This window comes from Bison bison, unplaced genomic scaffold (genome assembly GCF_000754665.1).
Source record: "Bison bison bison isolate TAMUID 2011002044 unplaced genomic scaffold, Bison_UMD1.0 scf7180017864317, whole genome shotgun sequence".
NCBI lineage: Eukaryota > Metazoa > Chordata > Mammalia > Artiodactyla > Bovidae > Bison > Bison bison.
Window position 1 is genome coordinate 7,662,193 of NW_011494889.1, and position 10,706 is coordinate 7,672,898.

A 10,706-nucleotide genomic window follows, 5' to 3' on the forward strand; every position below is an offset into this window, starting at 1 on the left:
CATATGATCATCCTCATTCTACTTATACTTTCCACTGTTCCCTAGCAGTTTCTTGGAATAAGAATAAATCAGGGAACCCTATCATTAAATTAAAGACAAGGATGCTGAGAGGCTCCTGTGTTGCCTCTGGTCCATGCCCTGATTCTTAAGAGATGAAAGAGGAGCTTTGAATGCTTGCTCTGGTAATGTGGGCTTCATAGTTATCCTTAATGTGGTCCATAAGGCCCTGCTGCTGCTGTTGCTGCTGCTAAGTCGCTTCAGTCGTGTCCGACTCTGTGCGACCCCATAGACGGCAGCCCACCAGGCTCCCCTGTCCCTGGGATTCTCCAGGCAAGAACACTGGAGTGGGTTGCCATTTCCTAACTGTTCCTAATCTCCCCCTGGCTCATTCTGCCCCAGCCACACTGGTCTTCTTGGCTTCTTCAAGCAAGATAAATCTGCTCGGCCGTCAGTTCTTGGTGAGGTCAGCTCCTTCATGATATTCAGTGCAAATGTAACCTCCTCAGGAGGGTTTCTCCAAAAAACAATCTGAATTAGCTTCCCATACTGCCTGTTGTATTTTTATTTTTTTAAATGGCTTTACTGAGGCATAATGGATACATATGCTGCACATACTTACAGTGTACAATTTTATACATTTTGTTTTGGCACCTATGTATACCAATAAAGCATTACTATAATTAAGATTCGGAGAAGGCAATGGCACCCCACTCCAGTACTCTTGCCTGGAAAATCCCATGGACGGAGGAGCCTGGTGGGCTGCAGTCCATGGGGTCGCTGAGTTGGACATGACTGAACAACTTCACTTTCACTTTTCACTTTCATGCACTGGAGAAGGAAATGGCAACCCACTCCAGTGTTCTTGCCTGGAGAATCCCAGGGACGGGGGAGCCTGGTGGGCTGCCGTCTATGGGGTCGCGCAGAGTCGGACACAACTGAAGCAACTCAGCAGCAGCAGCATAATCAAGATTATAAGCATATTCTTTATCCTATAAGTTTCCTTATGATATCCCCTTATTTTACTTAATATTCTTGGAAATGATCTTCTTGTTTATTGGCTTAGTTCTTTACCATTTCCTCCACTAAAAAGTAGGGCCCTGGAACTTACCTTTCCTGTTCATTACTATATTCCCAGTGCCTGGAACAGCAACTGACACAAAATGAGAACTCAAATATTTGTCAAAAGAATAAATACAAGATATCTGGCTTTGCTCCATTCCATCACTATTGTGAATATGCTGGATTTGTCTTATAAAAGGAACATTAAAAAGGAAAATGTTGTTCTAGAATTTGGAATGTTATCCTAGGATCCTTGCACCCACTAATCACACACACACACACACACACACACACACACACACACACACGATACCTTTAATTTCTTCCACATGGTTGGCTCATACACATTTAATTGCCCCCAGAATACTACAAAATACAATGGCAGCAAGTTTTGGTATCACTCTACTCCTCATCACTGGGGCTGCTGCCAATATACTTGCTATTTCCCACTTCATGATGCCCTGCTAATGTATCCTCAAACTCTAATAGGATTTCCTCAATGTGCTAGTCTGGCATTGGCAGTCAGAATAAAAGTAATTTTTTTTTTCATTTAAAAAAATTGGATTGACATTGGCCCAAAAAAGGTAAATGCTTTGGTCAGGATGAGTAAGCCTCTCCCCAAATGTTAGCAAGCATATCCATGAGAACTGCTGTGCATGCGTGTTGCTTCAGTCATGTCCACCTCTTTGTGACCCATGGACTGTAACCCTCCAGGCTCCTTTGTCCATGGGATTCTCCAGGCAGGAATACTGGGGTGGGTTGCTATGCCCTTCTCCAGGGGATCTTCCCGAAACATGGATCGAACCAGCGTCTCTTATGTCTCCTCCACTGGCAGGCAGGTTTACCTGGCGCCACTAGGTAGCCACCGCTAGCGCCACCAACTGCTAGCGTGTATTAAATTCCTTGAAGTTTGCACTTCTGAACTCTTGGCCATACTGTGGTCTATAGGGTGTCCCTGACAGAGGGGGGTATTGCTGACAGGGAGAGAGCACTAATCTAGAACATATCCACTCCCCATCCTACCAGCACTTGGCTTAATAAAACATATATCTGAACACTATCCTTTGCTGTGTTCCCTGAAATGTCATCTGAGGACATAAAAAAATATGATAGTCTCTCTTCCTGTTATATTGTCATTTCAGTCACTTTTTTTTGCCTCAACTGATGGTTAAATGAGTCTCTAATGATTTGTTTTCCCCTAATTGAAAATGGGAGTAGGGAGAAGCAAAAACAAATGAAAATAAAAACTCAGGAACCAGGAAACCTGAATTTCAGTATCAACTGCAACTTCCCATGGACATGTTTCCCCAAAACTATTTCTGGCCTACCCCCTATATGGTAGGTGTGAAATCATATCTAAACTAAATGTAAGCAGAGTAAAATATAAGGATAAAAACTCAAAAATTACTTAAGCATTTGCCCTCCAGAAGCATCCAACAACAGCTTCCCTTGCACTGTTCCCATGTACAGTGCAAAACACCACTTTTGCAGTCTCACCTGACTAGTGACTTTATTTTCTTGGGCTCCAGAATCACTGCAGATGGTGACTGCAGCCACAAAATTAAAAGACGCTTGCTCCTTGGAAGAAAAGCTATGAGCAACCTAGACACCATATTAAAAAGCAGATATTACTTTGCCAACAAAAGTCCGTCTAGTCAAAGCTATGGTTTTTCCAGTAGTCATGTATGGATGTGAGAGTTGGACTATAAAGAAAGCTGAGCACCGAAGAACGGATGCTTTTGAACTGTGGTGTTGGAGAAGACTCGAGAGTCATTTGGACTTCAAAGAGATCCAACCAGTCAATCCTAAAGGAAATCAGTCCTGAATATTCGTTGGAAGGACTGATGCTGAAGCTGAAACTCCAATACTTTGGCCACCTGATGCGAAGAACTGATTCACTTGAAAAGGCCCTGATGCTGGGAAAGATTGAAGGTGGGAGGAGAAGGGGATGACAGAGGATGAGATGGTTGGATGTACAGAGTTTGAGCAAGCTCTGGGAGTTGGTGATGGACAGGGAAGCCTGGTGTGCTGCAGTTCATGGGGTCTCAAAGAGTCAGATACAACTGAGCGACTGAACTGACTGACTGTCTGACTGTTATTAACCATTTATTTATTCAAGGGGTTCCTTCTATTCCTCAGTGTTTCCATTTTTGTTGAAAACCTGTAAATTAGACCCACAGACTTTATGTGCCCGTGTATGGATCTTGTGTATGTGCCTGTGTCTGGTCTTAACTTACTCATTGCAGTACCAAGGACATTTGCTAGGGTCAGGTTATAGGATGTAACATTTGGAATACAGTGAAGCCTTCTAGATTGGGGTGGAAATCAAGAAATTAATGTTTAATATAAGGTAGTTAACTCATTTGGTTGGAAACCAGAATTGCCAGTTAGAGCCCTGTCCAGGTGGGTTATCTTGGTTTTTAGGACCCCAGCCTAATCCTGAACTGGCTCCTCAGAGCTGTGTAAAACACCACAACGCAGAGACATGTTATGGATGTCTTAGTGGAAACCCTTTTGGTTTTTCAAGAACAGTTAACAGTACCCTTTTAAAAATAAAATAGTTTTCTCTTTGTAAAAATACATTATAATCATAGAAAACTTTATAAGCATGCTATACTATAGATGAGAATAAAAACTATTACAGTAGAAAATTTCTGTTAACTTACTCATAATTCCCCCCTGCCACCGCCCGTAAGTACCTGTGGTGGTTTTAAAATGTCCACAAATTCTTTGACAGTCCTTCCACCAAGAGGTAGAGTCCATGCCTTTTCCCTGGAGCCCAGGCAGCCACTATGACTCCCTTGATGAAACAGAATGTGCTGGGAGTGACAGGCCAAGTCAGAAAAGGCCCGGCCATTCTTGCTAGTTTCTCTTGAAACACTTTCTTTCTCTGGCTACTCTAAGGCTACCATGCAGAGACTGTGTTAAAATCTTCCCAGTTCACAGGCAGACAAGTAAGTGAGAAAGCTTTCGAAATGACTCTGTCTGGGGCTTGGAGATGAGAGTAAGGGACGGAGCTGAGCCCAGGCATAGATTTAACAAAGGTTCTTTCAGATCTTTTAAAAAACATAAAGAAAAGGGAGAGGAGTTTATAATTCCAGAAAAACCGGCTAAGAAAGGAAAAAAAAAAAAAAAACTTAAAAAAAAGAAAGAAAATAATTTTTTTTTAAGTTAGAAAAAAGAAAAAGAAAAGAACAGAAGAGCAGGCTAGACATACTTGCCAAATACATACAGGTCAAGATCCATGAGGCACCAGGCAGATTTTTGTAATCTCCTTCCCTTCCTTAACTCCATCTCTAACCCAAACCCTTTGAGTCCTAGAGGAGCCAGGAGGTTAAGAGTCTGCCAGGAACAGCTTTAAAGTCAACAGTTATTACTAGGGAGACCTGTGCTGCTTGAAATGGAAGGAAGGAGGTGCAATAAGAAAGACATATACCAATGTTAGAGTTTTGAAGGAATTAAGACAACCCAATAAGGTAGGTTGAGGGCCTTGTATTCTTGGGACTGTAAGGACTGAGTAACAGTGGGGGAAAACCAAGTAGGAGACTGTCAGACCTCTACACTCGGAACTGCAGTGATAGAGGAAAATGGGAAACCAGAGAAATAGACCCATCACCAGGAGACTGACAGTCGCATAGGCCCATAGCCTCTATTAAATGCATGCAGCTCCATGGTAGGGGTCAAAGCCATGGGCCCAGGCACCACACTAATGGGCTCTAGAACAACATTCTCTCAGCAAACCCCTCCTTGGGGTCAATCAAGCAGGGCTCACAGATGTTGGGGATCAGCTCCTAGATTAATGCTAATAACTAGTTCCCCGAACTCAAAGCAAGGCCATGAGTAACATTTCCAGGCAGCCCCAAGGCTCACTGGAGCCTAAAAAAAGCAGACACACATTTCTGAGTTACATATGCTAGAGTTGAATATCTGAAAATCAAAGTGGGTAAAACCAGGTCAAGAGAATGAGCCTTACTCCTCTGGTGAGGGATGGGCTGGGTTCGCTCAGGCTTGCCAGAGGCAGAGCCTGGTCCCATGAGATTCCCTCCTCTTCAAGAGCACAAGTATGCCCTCCTACCTGGCTGAGGGCTTTTCAAACAGATTACAGAGAAGTCTCCTTGAATCTGAGGTGAGCTGGAAAGGGCCATCCAGTTTAGCCCTTAGCTACTGCTATGCAGTTTGACTGACTAATGCACTGATCTCTAAAACTATATATGGTTAGACCCAGGAAGAATAGTTCCTTTCTTATTAGAAACCCCTTTAAGAGTAGAATTTATCAATCTTCTTGTCTAAAAGGCTCTTTGGCACTTCAAAAATTATTTCAGATGTTCTAGACAAGTTGAGATCTATTAAGTTAAAGACAGCCTCTAAGGCTGTTATTTGCCTGATTCTCCCATCCCTAGTGCCTGAAGTTCTACAGGAATCTCACCTCTCAGTGGGTACACAGAAAGCATGCTAATCCCTCCCTTTCCTCCCAACTTGCCTGGAAACTCATGGGACATCAGCCCACAAACCAGATGATGCACCTGGTCTTCAGAGTGGCAATGGCGGCATTCACATGCTTGGGTACCACATCTCCATGGTAGAACAGGCCATTATTTGCCATGGTGAGGGTCACACTTGACCCATCTGATTGGAGGCTTTGGAGCAGACATTGGTAACCCCTGACACCAAGAGCTGCTCATGATGGTCTTTCTCAGCTGAGACAACGTGTGAGTGAGTCACCAAGGGAAAGTGGATGTGGGGGTAGGCGCCAGATTGGTCTTGGACTCTGTGAGGTTCACATTGAGGGCACTAACCAAACGCAGGGAGGCAATCGAAGGACAATCTGGCTAATGAGCCAGTTGAGGCGGGTGTAGATTGGGTACTTGATGTTCCAGTTACAGTGACAGATACCATAGATGGCTTCATTGTCTACATGAAGACAGAGTCCAAGTGCTTCAGGGTGGAATGGTGGTAAGGATGGAGTTACCAACTGCTTTGGACACTTGAGAGGCTGTGTAGATAGCAAACTCCAACATGGATTTCTTATCATAGCAACAGAAGGCCAATCCATCAGCAAGATACAGAGCCAGTATCCCCCTCAAAGCTATAGAAGATCAGGAAATAACACTATTAAGAATGCAGATGGCATTATCATCTCTCCCCAGCCCTCTTCTCTTGACAGAAGGATTTCCTGTCTACAAAACTGTTGTGACCTAACTACAACTGTATTCAGTTCTGTACTTAAACACAAAACTTTCAAGCATAATCTATACTTAAGTGTATACATACTATTGTGTATACAATGAATGATTTGACAAATGTATATACCTATAGAACCATCAAACCAATCAAAATATAAAAATTTCCATCACTCCGGAAAGTTCTCTCATGCTCTGTTGCTCACCTCTAGAGATGTGAGAAGAGAATACTTAGAAGGGGCTTGGAGTTCTGGGGAGACAGATGACCTAGAAGGGCAGTACTGTGTGTATGAAGTGGTGGGGGTATGGAGAGGGGAGATGAGTGTCAGGTGGACACAGGATTTGTAATCAGAGAGCTGAGCTCTCTCAGCTTTGTAGCTTTGCCACCTAGTGGCAGGAGAATAGGACTGAGGTTGGTGGTGCTGCAGTCCATGGGGGTCACAAAGAGTTGGACACGACCAAGTAACTGAACAACAACAACAAATATATAATAAATTATTTAAAAGCTAAAGATAAAAGAATTAGGCTTTATGTAAATTGATAACTGAAAAAATTCTCCTTTTAAGAAGGCTCCAAGCTTAGTGAGTACTTCGTTTTACTTTCACACAGAATCCCATTCTTCAGATCTCCAGCAAATCCTCTGTCTCTGAGCAGCAGAAAGCATATCTGGACAGTCCCTCTAGTCTAGAAGGCCAGTGACAATGTACTGGCTCCTAGCTGGGCTCAGTCCTGGCATTCTTGGCCTCAGGCAAGGGTTAGAGTAAGCTGGAACAGGAGCCTCTCCCAGCTGGAAAGCCCTGCTTAGGAGTCTAAGAAAAACAAGCCGAACTGCTGAGGCAGCTTCCTTCCATCTGCTGGGGCTAGAGATGAATAAAAGATCAAAACAGGTTTGGATCAGACCGTCAGGCTTGGCAAAGCAAGGAACCAGCAAGGTGGAAGCCCGAGCCCACAGACTCAAGGCAGAGCAGGTTTCTCAGGCTTCTAACCCTAGATCCACACTCAGGACATGCAGCGCCCCCCAGAGGAAGCCCAGTGGACAGACAGGCCAGAGAAACCAGCACCAGCCTCAGGCCTGTGGCTCCCCTTTCTTCCACACAAGTCCATACTCCAGGCCAGAGAAGAGGTTACATGTGTGTCTGTCACGCAGTCGTGTCCGACTCTTTGCGACCCCATGAACTGTAGCCAGCCAAGCTCCTCTGTCCATGGAATTCTCCAGGATATACTCCAAGAGTATATACTTCAAGAATGCATTGATCTGCAGGTGCCAAGGGCACATGGTCTGCTCACCAGCTCTTGGGTCCAGTCCAGCGCGGGATTGGGATCTCCTTCCACACAGTGCAGTGGCCTCTGGCAGCACGGCTGACAGCATCTTTCTAGTAGATATGAGCTGCTCAGGAAGAGCCTCCGATACCTGCCAGGTTTCACCCCGCCTCGTGGGGAGGAAAGGGCTCCTCTCCTATGGGGACACGGGCCCTAGGTCCCTTTCTGCTGAGTTCCCCCCGGTAGAGCTGGAGAGCAGGGCGTGAGAGGCATATGGCACTCCCGAGAACCGCTTCCAAAGCCCAGTCTTAACGTGAGCTGTGAGGAGTCCCAGACAGCCCTAGTGGTAAAGAGCCTACCTGCCAATTCAGGAGACATAAGACATGAGTTCAATCCCTGGGTGGGAAAGATCTCCTGGAGGAAGGCATGGCTACCACTCCAGTATCCTTGCCTGGAGAATCCCATGGACAGAGGAGTCTGGTGGGCTGCAGTCCATAGTGTCTCCCAGAGTCGGATATGACTAAAGCGATTTAGCATGCACACACCTGAACTGTGAGGGGGAAAGTTAGGGGGTCCCTTTTCCAGTCCTGTCCCATCATGGCCACTTCATTCTGCTTAGTGAGGAATCAGAGGTGTGTTTAGAGGAATCTCGTTTGACTTTTGATTCAGATAAGAACACAGACTAATGCAGAAAACCCCATCCACAGTTTAATATCTGCAACATGTCTTTAGGAAGCCAGGGGAGGGGCGATGTTTTCAAGAACAAGAAATAGGAAATCCAGATGCAGAGAATCCCTGGGAGCCAACAACAGCCAAGTTCACACAGGTCCACATCCTACTAAACAATCCATTTCAGTTAAACTTAGAGCTTTTCTGATATCTCAGTTGGTAAAGAATTCGCCTGCAATGCAGGAGACCCTGGTTCGATTCCTGGGTCGGGAAGATCCACTGGCAAGGGGATAGGCTACCCACTCCAGTATTCTTGGGCTTCCCTTGTGGATCAGCTGGTAAAGAATCTGCCTGCAATGTGAGTAGAACTCGGTTCGATGCCTGGGTTGGGAAGATGCCCTGGAGAAGGGAAAGGCTACCCACTCCAGTATTCTGGCCTCGAGAATTCCTTGGACTGAATAGATCATGGGGTTGCAAAGAGTTGGACACAACTGAGTGACTTTTTCTTTTCAGTTAAACTTAACTGTTATCTCTGAGAGCCTGAGGGTAGGGAAAGGGCAGTTTAAAGTTTCTGCTTTAATATTCACTCTTTTCTGCAATCCTCTTTCTAAGTCTGACCCCTGACTCAAATATTTAGCAGTTTCCCAGGCAGAGCTCTTTGACTAATCTCCCCCTCAGCACAGGAAGCCCCCAGGACCCCTCCTGGAAGACAGAGTCTAGACGAAAGCAACAGACCTTATTGCCGTTCTTGGTGGGTGACTGCCTGCAGTACAGGAGTTTTTTTCCCCTAAGCAGCGCCCCCAGCAGATTTTGGGAATCGTGAAAAATATGGGCTGGGAGTGGGGAACTCCCCAGTGCTTGTGAGCCCTGTCTCACTGATGGTGTCGAAAGAGTCACTACTACTAGCTCCCTAGTTGCTGGGCACAGTGCCATCTGTGCTCCTGGCAGTCAAGTTCCCAGCAGGCACTGCTCATCTGCACCCCAGCCTGGCCCACAGGGATAGAGTCACACTCATGCTGTTGGGGGAAGCAGAGCAGTCATATGATCTGAGAAGGTAGGGGGGTTTCAAAAGCCTTTCCTGGGAGCACCCCTTTGTCTTTGCTCCCCTGAGGCTGAAGCCTAATAGTGCATTACCCAGTTCCCTTTACTGGCTGCCCTTTCAGGCCTTCTTACACTTCACAAGGCCCTCATTTTCTCTTCATTTACTCAGGGCTTGAGAACAAAGGTGGCTAAAGCCTAGATCTTCTAGAGAAAGTCAATACCAAGCAGCCAAACCCCACTGCCTAGTGCCCTGTCTTGCTGGCTGGGGTGATTTGGGAAGGTGCAGAGCCCCACATGCAAAGTTAGGGCACCCTGGAGCCCTGGAGCCCTAGGAGAATGAGTCTCCAGGCCCGGGACTCCGCGTCCTCCACACCCTGAGGAGGCAGAAGATGGAGCTCAGGTCTGTGGGTTCATGGAGGCAGAGATTCTGGAGTTAGAACACTTTACAAGCTCATCTGCACCAAGGGCTGTGCATGGACACAGGCCCCAGTGCCTCCCAGAATCTCAGGATCCCCACCTCTGGCCTGAACCCCTGTGGAGGCTCTGGGGCTGTCTTGGAGGACTGTTCCTAACTAAACTGAACTGTGAAACTGTTGCCAATATTCTAGAAGACTCCCCTCTGCATCTAGAAAAGTCTAGGGTGGACTGAGGTGGAGGAACAGAAGTCTGGGGAGTCTGTCCATCATAGGAGCTACCTCAGTGAGGAAAGTAGACAGGCAGGGTGAGTTTTCTGCTTCTTTTGTGACCCTTGGAGCAGTTATCTGAATTAACAAATCTGTGGTCAGTGGGCCAGGACCAGTGTCCAGAGTAGGGGCTTATCCCCCTACGCCAAAGGACAGGCTGTGATGTAATAGGTTTATAATACTTTTCACACAAAAGAATACATAAAAAAAATAAGCAAACATTAAAAATAAAGAATTTTTAATATTAAAGTAAAGTATTACCTAAATCAAATCCCTTATGATTATACAGTGGAAGTGAGAAATAGATTTAAGGGCCTAGATCTGATAGATAGAGCGCCTGATGAACTACTGAATGAGGTTCGTGACATTGTACAGGAGACAGGGATCAAGACCATCCCCATGGAAAAGAAATGCAAAAAAGCAAGATGGCTGTCTGGGGAGGCCTTACAAATAGCTGTGAAAAGAAGGGAAGCGAAAAGCAAAGGAGAAAAGGAAAGATATAAATATCTGAATGGAGAGTTCCAAAGAATAACAAGAAGAGATAAGAAAGCCTTCTTCAATGATCAATGCAAAGAAATAGAGGAAAACAACAGAATGGGAAAGACTAGAGATCTCTTCAAGAAAATCAGAGATACCAAAGGAACATTTCATGCAAAGATGAGCTCAATAAAGGACAGAAATGGTATGGACCTAACAGAAGCAGAAGATATTAAGAAGAGGTGGCAAGAATACACAGAAGAACTGTACAAAAAAGATCTTCACGACCCAGATAATCACAATGGTGTGATCACTGACCTAGAGCCAGGCATCCTGG

General features: G+C 45.4%; 1 pseudogene; it reads right to left on the minus strand.

The window, feature by feature from the left end:
* Positions 1–369: 369 nt before the first annotated feature.
* The window catches only part of LOC104997966, a 21,056-nt pseudogene continuing 10,719 nt past the window's right edge, over positions 370–10,706 (minus strand).